At 41.2% G+C, this 18,222-nt stretch overlaps 1 protein-coding gene across 19 annotated transcripts in view; it reads left to right on the forward strand.

Annotated features, from left to right (window-relative positions):
• The window catches only part of KCNIP1 (potassium voltage-gated channel interacting protein 1), a 239,983-nt gene that overhangs the window by 142,866 nt on the left and 78,895 nt on the right, over window positions 1–18,222 (forward strand). The window contains exon 2 of one of the 19 annotated variants that reach the window (XM_063413604.1): window positions 4,072–4,198. The exons of 17 other annotated variants lie outside the window; for them this stretch is intronic. The gene's annotated coding sequence lies outside the window, so the exon portion shown is untranslated. Of the gene's footprint in view, window positions 1–4,071; window positions 4,199–17,895; window positions 18,008–18,222 lie in introns of those variants that run through there. One more of the 19 variants, XM_063413603.1, reaches the window with a different exon arrangement.

The following is an 18,222-nucleotide window of genomic DNA, read 5'->3' on the forward strand; positions in this document are numbered from 1 at the left end:
GGTTGTGTGGTGTATTTTAAAGAAACTTTGGAACTACTTGTGACAGAGGGGTTGAATGTGAAAATAACATCCATCACACCTGATTACCATGAAAAGCAGACTTGTATTTCAGCATTTCTGTTTGAAATATATAAATGCCTCTCTCAAAGGCTTTAGATGTAAGTATGAATACTGCCAAATAAAAATAAAGCCTTTAAAATAAACACCTAATGTAGCCAAAGTTATAAGCAGCATTATGGAAAGAAACTCCAGTTTAAAGAAATATACAAAAAATAACTTCCTGTAGATCCACTGAAACTGAAATTGGTATTCAGTTCATATGGTCCTTCCATTGGGTGCAGAAAAGATTATGAGGATTTAGGAGAGAAGTTAAAATGGCATGCTTTTGAAAATGCTGTCCATAAATAGCCAGCACCTGCCCCAGTATATCTCAGAACTCTGCACCATGGAAGATTTCATCAGGTTTTCAAATTTAATTTTTAATTGAATTCTTACTGCATCCTTTTGTATGACCCCATTAGTGAAGAACTATATTGTTCTGTGTGAATTTTATTCATGGAAAAAATTGGCTCAAAATTAATCTTCATCAGCAATTGAGAAAATACTGAGAACATTAAAGAAAATATTTAAAGAGCTGGAACTGACACATTTGCCTTAACAGCTATATTTAAAAAGGATGTACACATGAAGAATCCAAGGCATAATGAAGCCTCCTACACACTCCATGGAATAAAATATACTGTGATCATGCTATTAATAAAATGATGGATCAGCCAGTGTCTGCTGCAACAAAACTCAGCTGAGAGCCTGGTTACTGTCTAGATGGGGCAAAGTAATGTAAGAACTGAAGACCAGAAGCACATGGACTAGCTTGGGAATCCCTATCCTGATTTAGTCGTTCAGTTGTGTACTTTCAAAGTCTCCCATGGCAGCTGGCACAGTCCTTTTCATTTTGGTGTGCAATGAAGTGCTGGGGAGCAGAGGGAAGGTATGCAGCCCTGTGGTGCTGCTGCCATCCCTGGTGGATCCCTGTGAGTGCTGGGGGCATTCTGCAATGATCTCCTTGTTTCCAGTTGTTGTTGAAGGTAATTCTAAGGCCATCAGGAATGGTTGGACTTGATCAGAGCAGGGCAGTCTCAGGGGCTTTGCTGTCAGTTGCTGCCTTTGTCAGACTGCTGCTGTGGTGCCAAATGGGTCATCTTCTCCTCTTTGGGCTTGGTCCAGTTTCCAAGGTTTGAAGAAAAAGATAAAAATCCAGGAGGTTTGTGTAGGGGCAGAATGACGGGTAGAAATGAGAGGAACTGTTCACCTGCACTGTGGGGTCAAATCCTAGATGTGCCCTTAAGGATAGCTGTACAGGAAAATTTAACTAACCACTAGATACTGCTCAGTGCTTTGCCTGTTGCTATCATGATTCCCACTTTCTGATGCACGTGTGCGTTCACTTTGAGATCTCTCCTTGTTTGCTGGGGGCAGAAGGGAGAAGTTGCTCACAAGTGAGGTGATGGCACTGGCATGAGCCATTTATCTGTATGGTCCCCAAAGTTTTGCCCAACACATTACCTGCCAGAGGCATCTTGATGCTCAGTTCTGCAGCAGTTCGAACTTTATCCAGTGTCAGAGTATGCAGGCACCCAGCCTTCCTCCTTGGACAGAGAGGAGGAATATGGGCAGCAGTGCCTCCACTGCTCTGCATCTGCATGGCTGCATTGGATAGTGGTAGGTGGGTATTCTCCTCCCAGAACACTCCTGTGTTTCTTTGTTGACAGGAGTGGTTTCCTGCACAGTGGGTTGCTCAGGCTCAAAAAAGAACGACTGGAAATTATATTGAGAGTTTGTTACAGATATGATCTATTGCTGTGAGAAGGTTACGAGCAGGAAACACACAGCCTGCAGCTTTGTACTGTCGGCTTGCACAGGCTAAATAAGTTTTGATTGGGGTTTATTGGAGTAGGTTCTCTTTTGTCTCTCTCTCCCCCTGTCTCTCCCCAAAGACAGTTACTGGTGGATTGTGCTGGTCAGAGAAAAGCTGGGAAGTGCTCTGGGTTTAAAAATTTGCTCTTTTTTGTCTGAAAAAAGAAGAAACCTCATGTAACCTCCAGGAATTAGGGTGCAGAGCAATAAATAACTCAGTAACAGAAGTGTCATAAGGGGAAGGCAGAGTCTGTGGAAGCCCCTACTCTGCTTTCCAGGGGTCAAAGAGGTTTCCTGACTGGACCTGTGTGCAGAGCAAGAGCATTTCTCTGCTTCATGTGGGATAAAGCAGAATTTGGACTTTACCTCTTGAATTCAAGCAGAGAGAGTCATAAAATTTTAGAATGGTTTGCATTGGAAGGGGACTTTAAAGGCCATGTAATTCCAGACTACCTACTGTGGGCAGGGACTTTTCCTACTGTCCCAAGTTGCTCTAAGCCCTGTCCAACCTGGCCTTCCAGGGGTCCAGGGGCAGCCACAGCTTCTCTGGGCACCCTGTGCCAGGCCCTCCCCACCTTTCCAGGGAAATTTTTTTTCCTAATATCTAATTTAAACCTACTCTCAATTTAAACCTATTCCCCCTTTGTCCTGTAACTCCAGGCTCTTGTAAATAGTCTTGTCCTATCTTTTATGTGAGTTCCCTTCAGGCGCTGGAAGGCCACAATTGGGTCTCTGAAGCCTTCTCTTTTCTTGGATGGACAATCACAATTCTCTCAGCCTTTCCTCATCGGAATGCTGCATCTCTCTGAGCAAGGGAGAATGCTTTGGCATGTCAAAGAGCTGGGCTGCTCTGAAATGCAGTTTTCTTTTTAAAAAAGAAAAAAAAATCCATTTCTGTGGAACATTTTTATTTTCTACAAAATAGATCTTTTAACAAGAAAAAAAATCATATATTTGTTAATTGGTTATGTTGGTAGATCAGCTGAGAGCAGCAGCAAACCAGAAAAGATGTGCAAGTGAACTGGACTGTGAGAAATCCCCTTTTCCAAACAGAGATAAAATTAATTTTCAATACTTATTGGCATCATCCAGCTCATTTCATTTTTAGTAGGAGCAGAGATTTTAAACCTGACCAAAATAGTATTAAGTTACTTTATTCTTTTTACCCTCTGTCCCAGTCCATTTCCATCAGGAGGTGTTTCTTTCTTTTGCTTTCTGTACTCAACCATTGTTTATTGCTCTAAATTTTAATAACTTACATCTGGACTGTCCCAAAGATGGTTTGATTTCTATGATAATTAGATTTGACATTTCAAATTTCAGTAAATTCTTAACCTCCTCTTGAGAGTGTTTACGCTCAATGAGAATTTCAGTAAGGGCTGTGAGATGCTCAAGTGAAGTTCAATAATGAAAAGTATAAAATTTATTTTTGCATGGGGGTACCTGAGAAAATCTGGGGATGTCAGTGATGCTAATTATATTGGTAAGGAATTGATACTTCTAAAATATTAATAAATATTAATATATTGGAATACTCACACAGAAAACAGCTTCACTCAGGCCTTTAGGGACACCTTGCTACACAGCAAAGCTTTAGTGGAGTCATTAATAAAACCATTTACAGCTTTCAAAAGAATCTGTGGGACCAATCCTGCTGTGAACAGCAACACAAGGTCCACTGTGGAGCTCAGGAGGGTCCCCTCTCATCACATAGACAGCCTTGGACTCACAGCATCATCTCAGTGCTAAATGTAGCTGGACAAGAGTGTCCTGGGAGACAACAACATAAAGCATCAGCTGAAGATAGATGTACACAAATGGTTTAAAAAACAGTACTGAAACAGCAAGCTGGATTTCAGGCTTTCAGAGGAGTATTATTAATGCAGTTGCTTAATAATTACAACAGTAATGTAAGTTTTTACTTTTACACACATCTATCTATCTATCTATCTATCTGTCTGTCTGTCTGTCTGTCTATCTATCTATCCAGGTTAAGTTGTCCCAAAATGAGTTAAAAAATGAAGAATGTGGTACTTGGTGTTTTGCACAGAATCCTTAGTCACTATCAGGCAAAGAAAGTATTTGGACTTTTTCCTCTATGTTGTTTAAGTATAAGATCCCTCTAAAGCTGTAATTCAGTGTGAAAAATTTTACTAGGTATCAAACAGATCTGGTGGATTTGGGCTGTGACAGAGAGGAAATGCCAAACAAAGTGGTTACTGTATATTCTGTTGCCGTAGAGACTGAAACATCTGCATCCGTGCAGGCAAGTGATGCAGACATGGTAAGATTTGACTCCTTACATTCCTGTGTTCATCTGGCTGTCAATGGAAATGTTTTATGGTGCGAATATTCTGGGCTTCTTTAGCATTGTATTTATCTGGTTGTGTGGCATGTCTTGGACTAGGAGGGCTTTTTAACTAAAGTCTAATTCTGAAGTCAGGACTCTCCCTAAGAAAAGATGCTTTTACATAAATAATTTTTCAAGATGAACTTGGAGGGACTTGAAATGATTGTTGTACTGGTGATAATAGTTGGATTTGTGAAGGTACTTGAGCATATGGGTCTCCTAGAAGACAACTTTGAAGGTAGGATATTAAGAAATAGAAAATATTTTATTCTGAAACCCAGTTGCTGCAGAAGGTTTTACTTTAATCTGTATGTGCATGTGCAGCATTTGAGTATCTGGAGAGCTGAAAGTAGCTGAAATAATATCATATGCTTTCTTTAGGCAAATGAAATGTTTTTAAATGTCTATATAGTTTCGTAGCTTTCATTGCAATTCTGAAAATAAATAATCTTAAACCATTCTTTGTTCATGTTTGAGATTGTTTCAAGAACTTCAGTACAGATTTTTATGTTTTAGTAAACTGCAGCTAACATTCCAAAGCTCTGAATGAAAGGTTTACATTTTAGTAAGTTTATCATTATATCCTCTCAATTTGCTCTAATTTCTAGAAATGTCATGGCTTTTTTTTTAGCTATTGGCTATTATTGTAGAAAATCCAAAAACCTTACTGAACTTATTTGGATAAATGTTTCTGTCATAATCAATTTAGCCTTCTTTCAGAATATTTATGTTTACCAGATCTGCTTGGTCTTGCTCTCTATTCTCCTGTATGTTTTAGGAAAACATTGCCAATTGAAATGTAAATATGCTTTGTAGAATATAGTTTGAAGGAGCTGATTGCTAAAGATATCTTAATTCTTGTTACCTCTCTGTTTTTATAAACAATGTAATTCATGTAGGAACATGTATTAAATGTAAGCAGAAGGGATGCAAATATTAAATGTAAGCAGAAGGGATGAATTTTAGACAGTGAGCTCTATAAATCAAAGCATGTCTGTGCACAGTCTCATTGTTTAATGAGGAGAGTAGATTTACATTGTGCCTGAATATTCCAGCTGCTTTTTTTAGAAACTTGAGAGTAATTTTTCATGGTAAGCAAGAAATACACAGTTGTTAAAATAACCTTCAGCTACCACACATAGAGAACAATTATTCCTTTCTGCTTCAGAGCTCATGACAGCCTGGAAGAGGTGAGCTTGCTGACCTCATAGTAATTACCTGACATTTGGTACAAGGTTTGAAGAATCTTGAAGATTAGCAGCAAGTATTGCAAATGGAGGGAAAAAGTTATAAAACTTTTGGTTCATTGATTGTGTTCTTTATTTTAGTTCTCATGCATGTGTTCGCTTTTCCTACTTCATGCTGCTGTGAGCATTTTTCCTAACTTTAATGTATGCATGAATTAAGAGGAACCTGGTGCTGACTGATGCAAAGCATTCTGAAGCTGGGGCAGTAATGCAGATTGCAAAGCAAGTGCTTTACCTACCAGCTCTGACTGTGCCAGGGCTATTGAAATGATCAAGTTGTGCAAGCAAGACAGAGTGACAATGGAAAAATTCATTTATTCTGGCTTTTGTGAGTCTTCAGATGCCTGTGTGCTACTGTCACAGAGAGGTGTTAGATGGTACCTGATGTACAGGTTATTTCCTGTATACAACTCTAGCAAAGTCTGTTAGGAATTGGTCCATCAGGGCACCTGGAATTTTGGAATCTTTTTATTGTCTGCCTGAATGCATCTAAGGGCAGATTCTATATAACAACTTGGATAAAAAAGAATAGAGCATTGAAGAAGGAAGCTTCAGGATGAGGGCAGTTCATGGGTTTGCATAGCTGCTCCTTCCCAGTGCCCAGTCTCCAGTGTACCTGTGAGCTGTACTCACGTCATGAGCGGGAAGTGGCACATTGCTGACTCCTGAGGAAAGTTTGGAATATTTGCATGATTCAGAGCAAATCATCATAATGTCTGGTTGTATTTCTCATGAAATTTACATTAAAATACTATGAATTGTGCTGAAAACGGGATGAGGTTAATTTCACATCAGTATGTTAGAACCTCAGGTGAAGCTGTCATTCAGACTGTAGTTTGAACTTGTACACACTTACGGCTTTATTACAGCTGCTTCTGCCATGTCCATCCTTTGTAAAAACAAACAGCATACACATACTTTGTGAAGTATGAATGTCTCTGGTTCTTGTGAGATCTGCTGCTTGCTTTGCTGTAAGGGTGAGATGAATTAGGTTGTCTCTCAATAATTTCCAGCAGAGACTATTGAATGTTTGTTACAATAGGTTAGTTCTTAATGCTCACATATTGGTTGTTGAACAAAGAAATTATACTTAATATTCCAGTGAGAAAAAAAGTGGAGCTACTTTTAACTTCCATTATTTTAACAGTATTGAATAATGCTATAGAAATTACAGAGCATGATGCTTCATAGGAATCTACACTGTCAGTACAATGTAAATTCCACAAGTATGTGTTATCCTAATAAGAAACAAATAGCTTTTGCCAGACTTCCTTGAGCAAAGAGAAAACAGTTATTGAGTTAAACACGGAGTTGTAGAAAGGTGTGTGCTCAGCCTCAAGCACAGCATATGGAGCACTAGCCAGCAATAGCTGGAACAGCTGGACCTTGCCTTTGGCCCAGATAACCCCTGGCTGAGCATTCAGTTTCCCCAGACTGTTGTGGATTTTTTTTATACTGAACAGCTTACAAAAGTACACCGCTAACAAAGTGTGTGTTTAAACCATTGTAATTATCATTCAAACTCATCAGTAATTTCTACAGAGGCTTTCAAAGTGACTTAAAAATACAGAATATAAAATCTATACATTTTTTAGTGGAGGAAGAGGATTCAAATTACCAGGCACAGAAACAGGCAAAACTTCTTGAAATTCTGCACCATTCCAGCTAGTCATGACCAGCCAGTAATAAATGTGCTCGCTTGTGCTGGAGTTTGAGTCCTTGTCTCTTGCTGGCCTCTTGCTCTTAGTCTAATATTTGTGGGCTCCTGGACAGGTGAGCCAGCTGAGTCTTTATGCTACTGAGAAAGGGTCTCTGTCTAAATATCACATAGAACACTCAAACTTATAAACTTCTTAGCAAAAGCATTAGCTCAAACCCTCTGTCAGTAACTGCGCAGAGTGGAAGACATCAGAGTTCTCTTAACTCTGCTTTTGCTTGTATCCAAAACTGGTTTTGAAAAACATACAAATATTCACAAAAACCCCCAAATACTTCTATGCCATTTCCTATCTCGTCCACTTCTACTAAAATTCAGTGGAAAACAATATTCAACACTAGACATTCCTAGGGAAAACTGCTGTCTTTCGGCTTCAGCCTGTGGTATAGCAGGTGCAGGATAAAGGGAAAGAGTGAAGTTTCTCATAGAAGAAAAGCAAAATGATGAGACGATTCTGTTGACAACTACAATTCAAGTGTTCATATGCACCTTATAGTGTTAGTTTGGTTTGAACACCTGTATATTAATTCCCATCTTTTTGAGAGCTACTACCATGTAATCTTGAAATTTAACTTTCGGTTTGTCAAATCTCTGATCTCTTTTATTTTCTTGAAGTGGATGCCTTGTTAAGTCTTAGCCCTGGCTCACTTCCCATACCTTGCCTTGCTGTTGCTTGGCTGTTTGGCAGCCGGGTGTCGGATGGGGTTCCTCAGCAGGGCCAGTGGCAGAGCTCTCAGAGGCGGCAATGGCGCCACCACGGTGAGCTGGATGTGTGTGGCCAAATATATGGTCACAGAACAGATTGAAAGGCCTGAGTTTGTATTTTCTAGTGCCCACACTCAGATTTCTCCCTTTGCTACTCCTCTTTCTGGCCCATTTGTGACTGCTTTTTATCTTTAAAAAAATTGATCATGCCAGTGCCCTGGAATGAGCCCAGAAAGCTGTCCTTGAGTATAAAGAACTGGCTCTGGATAGACAGCCAAAACAGCAGCTTCCAGACTAACAATGAAGACAGCTCTGTGTATGCATTTACCTTTGCAAGCTGAGGAACACCTGCTGTCCTCAAGAAGGTGACAGATCTCACTGGCTGTCACATGCTTGCTGGCTGAAAGGAAGTCATTGTCAGGACCACATAATATTTTCTCTGTGTTCCCACAGCAGTCACAGCATGGCTGTGTGCTGTGTCTCTGCTCACAGGTGTTGGTACTTGATGCATGCTGACATGTGTGCCCACAACACACCCCACAAGGTGCCTGCAGGAGAGCCTCCAGCTCGTGGTCAGCACCTCTGTTTTGGGTTGTACCAAGTTATCACAATTAATCTGGTACTGGGCAGTTGCAGCTGTCATTGATGAACATATTTCGGTGGTGTCTGCTTCAGTGTGGATTCAGGATGAGCAAGTACTTAGCTTTTACTTTCTGGCTTTGGAATTTTTACATTCTTGCACTTTCTTGGCTTTTTTGGGTGGCTGATGAAATTAATAGAAAGCATTTATACCTACAGACAAGCTCTGGCCTACAAATCATTTCTGTGCACTCATGTGAGCCACTAGGACTGTGCCATTTTGTGACCACAGAATAATCAAAGGACAGGGACCTTCTGAACAGAAATAAGCTTGTTTGCTACTGTCTGGCCTGGTTTTCTACAGTCTTATGGTGACAGGAGTGTGCAAGAGGTTTTCCTCTCACTTCTTCAAGATGGTGCTCAGACAGATGGAATGTCTTTTTCTCTACATACTCAATTTATGCACAAGTAAAATGGAGTTTAAAGTAATGACTAGATCCATTTTCATCCAAGCTTAACCTTGACCATAAATACTTGGAACTTTTACATGGAAAGGTTTTAAATCAGCAGGCTGTAAACTGTAAGAAACTGCTAGCAGTATGTGCTATTACGTACTGTTGTGCATGTAATAAACTTCTGTCTTCATTCTGCCACTGCTGACAGGCTCACCATAGTAATTATCTAATTCACACCTTAGAAGCTGGATGAGAGATCATCACAGGAGACTTGGTGGGTGTCATGCAGAATCAGGATCCTAATTTTTTCCACTATCCTACATGACTCTTAGTTTGTAATATCAGCTGGATATTTTACATCTCTGCTTATCACCTACACTTGAAAAATATTTCCACTGAAAGTGTTTGATGCTTTCCAGGTGAATATAGTGCACTTTTCTTGCATTCAGTGCACTCCTCAGGTACACACACTTACTTCAGATGTGGAAAGTGACAAAGTAAGATTCTGTCTTAGTGTATAATTCCTAATAAGCTGTCAAGATGAAAAGGGCAGGAAAGCCCTTTTCAGAAGAAAGTACCTGTTCTTTCAGGTGGGGAGGAGTATTCCCTAATTGTAGACTCATAGAATTGCAGTATGGTTTGAACTGGAAGGGACCTTTAAGATCATCCAGTTCCAAGCCCCCATCCATCCACTAGATCAGGTTGCTCAAAGTGGCTCCACAACATTATGAGACTTCTTTGCTCAGACAGGGATGGGTAGTGTTTGTATACCCAGGGAAACTGTATCAGAACAAACAAGAGTGAGCCCTGAGTGCTGATGTGTTGGTGGACAAGAGCTTCCTGTGTCAGTCATGGTGTGTGGCCCCTGGCAGGGTGGTACCACCATTCACAAATGGTGTTACTGAAAATTCCTGCAGGGGGAATTAGATGCAAGACATGGTGACCCAATAGGGAAGTCACTCTATTTACAGTTTCATCATCTTAGATCTTTTTGAAAGGTTAGGGGAGCTTCTGTGACCCAACAGTCACCACAGTGGTGGACATAAACTCCCTGGGGCACTCCCTGGACTCTACTTACTAACAAATCCTAAATCCATATTGACAGAATGTCAATTTTAGTTTTATACCTCAAAACCGTCTAGCTTTGGGCTTGTTATTTAGTACAAGTTTGCTGTACTGTGAAAAAAAGTTTTTGCTTTAATCTGTGGTTTTCCATTAAACACCTGACCCACTTTTGTCGTAACTGGAATGCTTCTGTGCTTAAAATTGCTTCCTAGTTCAGTTGTCTTGGATTCAAAGGATTTTAACAGTTGTCGAAACTGTCCTGTTTTTTGGCTTTTGTCCTGACCTCTGAATTGTTACTATTCTTAAGGAATTTCTTCTATTGTGTCATTTGAAAAATGGTAGAAAAATATTAACTCAATAAACATCCCAACAATATTGAGATGACCTAATTCTGACATGCTCTGAAACGTGGGTTTTTTCCCTAGTTCATTCTTGTGAAAATTCTACTGTATAATATGCATATTTTAGGAAGGAAAAAAGAACAGGTATTTTGTAAATCTTAATTTTCATTTATCATATGGTTCAAAATATTGTGCTTTCCATAGCACATTTTTCAATTCTTTGAGCATACACCAGCTCACATACAGTCACTAATTTGTAGTGCCTTGGTTAATATACTCCGAGTTGATGTATTTCATTGAAAAAGTAGGGAAATAATGTTCTTGTACCTCAATGGTGACATACTTTCGTTCTGTTAAAAGTCAGTGTTATACACCATAGGAGAATCTGAGTTGTCTTACCAGGGTGGAAACTCGTTGCCTTGTATGAACCAAAAAGCATAGGATGAAGAGTGAGGCCAGAAAAGAGCTCAGAAGGAGGGCCTCAAGGATCCCACTTCAGTTGATATATTCCCGCATCAGAAAAAAGTAGAAAGAGAACCTCCAGGAATGTAATAGTCTGAATAAAAAGCACTTCTATAGCATCTCAATGGGTTAAAGAAAGCCTTGTAAATGGACAGGTCAAGGTTCAGTGGACCAAAGAGAAGGTATGACTAGAGGGCTCCTTCTGCATTCCTATTTTTCCATGGCCAGTCCTGAAGAGTCTCCCTGTGTGGGACAAATGGTCATGCACAAGGCAGGCTGAGGCTTTCCTTTGGCAAAGAGGGATACATTGCAGCTCAAGGGTTATCTGGTCTGGGAGAGCATGTGAGCTGCTCTACCAGTCTAATATTACTTGAAAACATACTAGGATGATAAAAGCAAATCATCATACAGTACTGGAATGGAGGAGACCCAAATCTCCCAGTCATGTGAACAATTAGCTGCTTCCTTTACCACTGCCTAACATGGTTTTCACCTTTGTAACTCCAGTAATTGCTTTCTCTGGGTTTTTCTCCAAAGAATATGAATGTGTCACTTGCTTCCAATTGACCTAAGTTTGTTTCCCAGCAGGACTATGTGCTAGCTTTTTTTTCCTTGTCAGGAGGAACACTGGCTATTGCTGGCAATCTGCTCACCAACTTCTATCCCTTACCTACTGTCTAACACTTGCTTTCCTCAAGTTTTCTGTTATTTATAAAACTTGAGGATCCTATGCTGAGACTCCCTGCAGACCAGAGGGTTTGAAGAACAGTGAGGATCTTCAAGTTTCTAACACTTACTTGTCCCTGCAACATTTGGGAAAAACCTGTGGTCAGTCCTGCTCAGAACAAGTCACCGAGGCCCTCCCATATGCATCCTGCGTGGACACACTAGGAATCAGCTGGATGTACTGGAGCATTTATGCTCCCTTCCACCTTTTGAAGGTTTCAGTAGCACTCCCTGAAGCTGTTTGTACTTTTGCTTCTTGATTTTAAAAGCAACTTTTTGAGCTCAATTGCTTAGAACTCCCAGCTGGGCTTTTTAAATACAAAAGGAAAAGGTTGAAAGGAGCTACCACTGATTCTGAACAGAAAAACTCCTGACACAACATGCACGTATGCTTGAGAAGAAAGAAAACAAATGTGATGGGACTTGTAGGAGAAATTTGAGTAAGACCAGTGCAAACATCAGAGATAAACTAAAAGTTGTGGCCTGATAATGATGTCCTGAAGGCTTTTCTTTTATGTTATGATTTCTCCTGGCCTCTCTTCTCTTCTGCCTTCATCCCTGTATATTGATTCTCCCACATCTATTCAGTGGGAAAGGAAACTGGTTCCAAAGTAAAGACCTGAGTAATGAGCAAATACAGCTGGCAGAACCACAGAGCCTGCTTTCCTAGCTGTGGGATGACATCCCCTATGCCAGCAGGGACAGTCTTCCATTTGTCCGTAGATATCTTACAGTGCTTCCAAAGGAAATCGTTTGTTTGGATTTTGGTTTCACAAGCAGAGATGATGGGACTAGTCTTCAGATGTCCTACAGCTCTCCTCTTCACAGAGTTTGTTTTCTGCAGTCCTAGATCAGTTTCCTGGGTCCAAGTTCCATGGGACATTGGTGCTGACCCTGCGGAAGGTTTTGAACATCTCTCCTGCACTGTATCTTCAGGTTTTGGTTTTTTTTTTTTCAATGGGGAGGCCAGTTCTGTCTGTGAATGGGCTTCAGAGCAGTATCAGAGAGAAAAGCTTTTCTTCCTTGTCTCTGCTTGGATATTTGACCCAGTGATAATAATAAAGTGATAGTAATAATGATGATGATGATGATGGGCATCTGACCAAAGAGCAGGTTAACAGGGTCACACTGCATGCCCACACCTGCTGTTGTATGGGAAGGGATTTTGCTCAATGCAGTGTTCAGGCTATACCAATCTGTACATTAGTTACCCTTGTGAAAAATGTTCTGAACTGTTCAAAAACTGACACTGCAAGCCTCAGAAAACCTGCAGGGTAGGCTACTGTAGGCTTCAGCAAAAACTTTAACAGTCCTTGGCTAAAAAAACAGCATTTACTGTAGGTCCTAAAAGTAAACACAAATGCAGCAAATCCAATTACTGTGGAATATCAAACATCTGAGTGCAAGATGAAGGAAGTTGTACATGAATGCCTGACAAGGAAACTATTGAACATAATAAATTATGCTCCTCTCCCAAAATAGGTAGAGTTTTAAAAAGAATATAGTTCACCAGTACTCAATCAAGAACAAAAGTACAAGCCTGGTGCACATCAAACTTGGGACAACTTACTCACAAGGACTACTTTGAAAGTGAGAAAATAGCTTTGAACTGTACACCGTGCCCTTGCACAAACACACATGCATGCAAATTAGAAAGCAACCTCTCAGTAAAAGTGATGCTATGTGACAGCAGCCTCCTCTGTAAAACAGAACAAAGGCAGTAGAAATAGAAAAGACAGCTGGGAGGAATAGCCGAGCACAGAGCCAGCACCCCAGCTAGCAAATGCAAACTGCAGGCCACTGTGCCCTGGCTACAAGCTGGTTGTGTGCCCATTGTCTTTTGGGGGGGCACAGCTGCAGGCAGGCTTTTCCTCTTCTTGCCTGATGGCTCTTACAGTGACAGCCACAGAGGCAGGAGCAGGAAACTTCAATGGAAGAGAAATTGCAGGGTTAAAAAAAAATCCCCCCCAACAGTTGCAAAATATTATTCTCTCTGTGAGTTTTTTCCCAGACCCTGTACCATGTATTGTTTGTTAATAAGATAAATCAGGTTTGATTCCAGCAATGTATTGTAGCAAACATAATAGTTATCTTCACTTTGTTTCTTTAGTTATGCACAGTGGTGAGGTTTTCTTCCAAACTGTTTAGATTTACCCCTAGCTCAGAAGCTTTGCATTTCAGCTGTGTAATGGCTTATCCCCAGACAGCAGCCAAGCACATACAGCTTCTCTCTCACTTCTCCACCAGGAGAATCAGGGAGACAATCAGAAGGGTAAAAGCTGGAAAACTCCTGGGTTGAGACAAGGACAGTTTAAAAAGGAGACCAGAAGTTGTGCACACAAGCAAAGCAAAACTGTTGCCACTCTTCTTTGCTGGTCTTAAACATACCAGGCTTTCCTTACTTCAAAGATAATATAAAGGTGTGTGTACATTGGTGTTCATCATAAACATCACACAAAATAAATTCATGATACAACAGTGGAAGGAAAATTCCATTTCAGTTATTCCAAATTAATTCCCAAGTTTCCAAATCAGTAGTTTTCCACTAATTTATTCAAAAGCAGGTACATTTCAAAACATGCCTTAGCATACAACCAAAGGAGTTGTGCTTGGAAAGTGGGGGGATATTCATTGGATGGGAATAATTTCCAAGTGATCAGTCTCTGATTCCGTGAGAACAGAATCCCCAAACCTTTAACTGAGAAGGGATGTGAGGATTGAGAGCTGTTGAAATGACAGGATCCAGTTTGTAGGGAAAAGCCTAACACTGACCCATAAACTAAATACACATGAGATTAGGCTAGCATTCCACAGCAAGCTATCAGGTTTTCTCTCATTATCAAGTTCTAAATGAAAATGTTTGCTCTTCCAGTACATTTCAGTTATTTTTTTATTTATCCCTGAGACAAGCCCAGATTTGGAGAAGTGTATACTGCCAGCATAGACCTGTATTTAGAGGGACCCACTCAGCTGAAACATATATTTTACTTTTTTTCCCAGTGGAAGCCTGTCTTTCACCCAGATACATTCGGCTTAAGTGTTCCTAGGTAATGGGACTAAAGCATCTGTTGGTGTTAATGACAATTTGCCGCAAGCTCTGGTGCCTATCATCCCTTCTAATAATAAGTAAATTACTTATTAGTCCAAGAATTAATTCAAACAAAGAGATGGTTCTTACAATAAAATTGATTCCAGCTACTCATCTGGCCAAGATCTGTAGTACATGCAGTATTGTGACAAAATCTGGTCCCAAGTGAGGGGAAAAAAGTCTAAAAACTTGGATTTTAGACTTGATATTTGTTTAGTCATGTAAAATTTGTGTTGCATAAACATAAAAACTGGGATTATGAAAGCAGACAAGGGAATTCATCCATGTCAGTTCTATGCATTTTAAAGAGATGGTAGCTAAACCCTAAGTCATATTGTCTTGGCAGTGTTATAAATGCCAATCAGATATTCCAATTTGAAATATTAATTTGGTTTATTAATAACAAATCAAATCACAGAATTTCGATAACCCACCAACAGCGGAGATACTTGACATAGTTTTCCCGGGAAATGCCAAGGATGAACCGTGAGATACAGGGTCTGGCAGCCTGCTATCCCCCCAACGGTTCACAAATTTGCCCGGTTCGGGGCTTGGTTTTTATACACTTTATTCTGCCCTTGGCAATATTTCCCCGTATTTCCCATTGTTTCCCAACTAACTATACAAATTCAGGAGTTTCCCCGACCAAGCAGAAAAGAGTTCCTCTCTCCGTTCAAATGTTAATGTCCAGTTTCTATGGATCCTTAAGGTCGATAAATGATCGAGATATAGATGATGTCGCTTGATGGTCTGTGAAGGTGACAGCCAAGGTGTGAGTTGCTGGTGCCAGCTTATCTCCGGGGTCCCCTCCCTGGTGCTTGGGGCAGCTGCGAGCTTTCCCGGAAAACCCCTTTGTTCTTTTCTGAAAGGAGGCGCCAGCTGTTTCAGGGTGGTCAGTTTCACCATCTGCTGCAAAATCTCTTAAAACATAAACTTTTACCTGATATCACTTCATACAATTTTATAAATTTCCAATTTATCATAAGAACATGAATTAACCATTCCACGTTTATAACAGCAGGGTTCAATATCTGTGTATAGAGTACTCCAAGGATTTTCTAGTGCTTGCTATATAAACATCATGAATTAACTGGAAGGTTGCTCCTTAGCTGCATTTAATGCAACACTCGAGCCATTTGACTGAAATATTTTCTTTAGGTTTGTATGGTTTGGTTTTCTTTGGTGCTACAGCAGGTACTGTGGAAATTGCAATGCTGCCTTGTTATGGGTTAGCACTGGCTAGATGTTAATGCACCCATGAATGTATGTTTTTTCTTTAACAGCTACTGTGGGATGTGATCAGGAACAGAGCAGAGCAGGCTTAAATCTTGAAACAAAAAAAACCCTAAAACTTTATTACATTACGTAAGAACAGAGACAGAAAAACTCTTAAACACACACAGAGACAGAAATAAAAAACTTCTCAGAACATCTCTTTTCTTCCCCCAGTTTCCACCCCCCACACATTACTCTCCATAGACCAAACCTTTGGGTTTTAAATCAAACGATCACCACTCAAAAAAACACCAATCTTCAATTCAGCAAGAGAGAGAGGAGTCTCTCTCGCACCACAGACTGTTCCTCAGAAAACACGGGTCCACCCCTTATGTGTTTCCATGTCACCCGTGGCACCGCCCGGAGAAGTCTGCCAGGGTGACACTCTCTTTTTCTATGTCCAGTGCTCTCACTACTGTCCATGGACTGAAGCTGCATACAGGGCTCTTTTAAGGATGCTTGCTTGCCGAGCTCTCTCCATTTTTCCCTAGGGGCCGAGAGTTCCAAGAGCAGGTCTCCCCTGAGGGCAGAGGGCACCACCACACCCTGCCCCTCTCTTCTCTGCTCGCTCTACTCTTAAAGTGCCAGTCATTGTAGCAAAAGCAAAGGCAGCTGTATCTACTTAAATGCAGTTTATGTTCAAAGGAGGCTTGAGTTCAGTCTATGGCTAACATTACGCAAGAAAAGTCCAGCTCAGAAGCCACTCTTCTTCAATTCCCTGCCCATCGGGTTCTTTCCAATCGTGCTTTATCATCTCGGTCCCAGGCTGTTTCTCTCTCTTCTGAAACTACCCATCATGAGAATCAATGTCTAAGAAAAGTTTCTTTCTGCCAAGAAAGGGTTAAGAGTCTCTAGCTCTCGGCAGGGCTGCAGGCTCAGGCACTCCCAGGCTGGGCAACTCCCACATGGCTGGGCATCTTTTCCTGGAGTGGGGGCCGGGTGAGCACACACGGAAGGCACTTCCACAGTTTTCCACCCCTCCATCCTGGATGGGGCCAGCTCAGTTCCAGTCCTGTCCACTCTCTTCTCCCCCCGGGACCCCAGCTTACTTTAGTTCCACTGCGTGGTTTTCCTGAGCCCGGCCAAGTGGCTCCCCTCCCCCACTCAGCCCAAAGCTGAGCAGGAGAGAGGAGATGTTTCCCTGCTGAAACCAGAATCCAAAAGAGCCCGACCCCCCCTGGAGTCCTGCTTTTAACTCTTTGTGTCCTCAGAGGCGTGTCCAAACCTCCGAGTGGCCAATCCAAGTGCCAGCACAAAACTGGATCACTGACTGGCCTGCCCACATCCCCCTGGAAAAAATTCACCTCCCCCCGCAACTACAACATGCCTCTAAGACCAGTGGGGAATATATCAGTCACACACCTCTGTTATCAATGTCTTTCAGCTGGGGATGCAGAGGCTCATCCTGACATTTGAAAGAGAACTGCCTATGCTCCAGCATCCTGCCTGGGAACTGTACAGCAACTCCCCTTGTCTTCTTTCCACACCCAGGGAATTGGGTAACAGTTTTGTAGTTTGACCCAGACCCAGAGACACTCCTTGAACATTTCAGAAGAAGAAAAAACTGTAATTTGTAAATTGATGTACTTTTTTTTTAGTTACAATTAACTAATAAATCATGTTCATAAATTACTGTCGCCCACTAGCTGAAGAAACAAGCTATTTTAGGCACTCTGTTGTGACTACTTGTCGCACAGAAAACACACAGATGCCTCCTTTTGGGTCCAAGATTTCTAACAGCCTGATTTGTAAATAAGATTTGTATATTCACACAGTCCTAGCATTTTGGCTGCCAGGAAATGCAGTCATCAAGCTGTGAATAGTTTCCCACACTTTCATGCTTCATTTCCAGGGAAAGAATCATGTGGGAGTGACTTGAGGGGAACGAGCTGCTAAGGCATATAAATACCTTTATTACAACTCTACTGCTTGGAAGTGATCCCGTGTCTCGGTTGAGTTCTGCTGGGAGTGCTTTCTGCAGGAAACAAATCTAAACAGGACACGCACAGAGTTGTGTGGGTGGTAACAGAGCCTCCTGTGTGGAGTGAAGGTTGCACGTGAGCAGAGGTATTGTTACCAATAGGTAAGGCTTTATAAAGGGAAGGCCTTGTAACATGGCTCCAGCCTGTTACTTACACTAAGCAGAAGGGAACTGTGGGAGAGTGACTCAGCTGGAAGAGGGGTGGAGAGACACAAGGACTGTCTGTATCTGAAAGTGTGTGATCACACATGGCTGGAGAGGTGCTGCTCTTTAATGGGAGCAGCTTTGGTTAGCTGTGGACTTACTGCTCTAATAAT

This window comes from Prinia subflava, chromosome 16, assembly GCF_021018805.1.
Source record: "Prinia subflava isolate CZ2003 ecotype Zambia chromosome 16, Cam_Psub_1.2, whole genome shotgun sequence".
In the NCBI taxonomy this organism is placed as follows: Eukaryota; Metazoa; Chordata; class Aves; order Passeriformes; family Cisticolidae; genus Prinia; species Prinia subflava.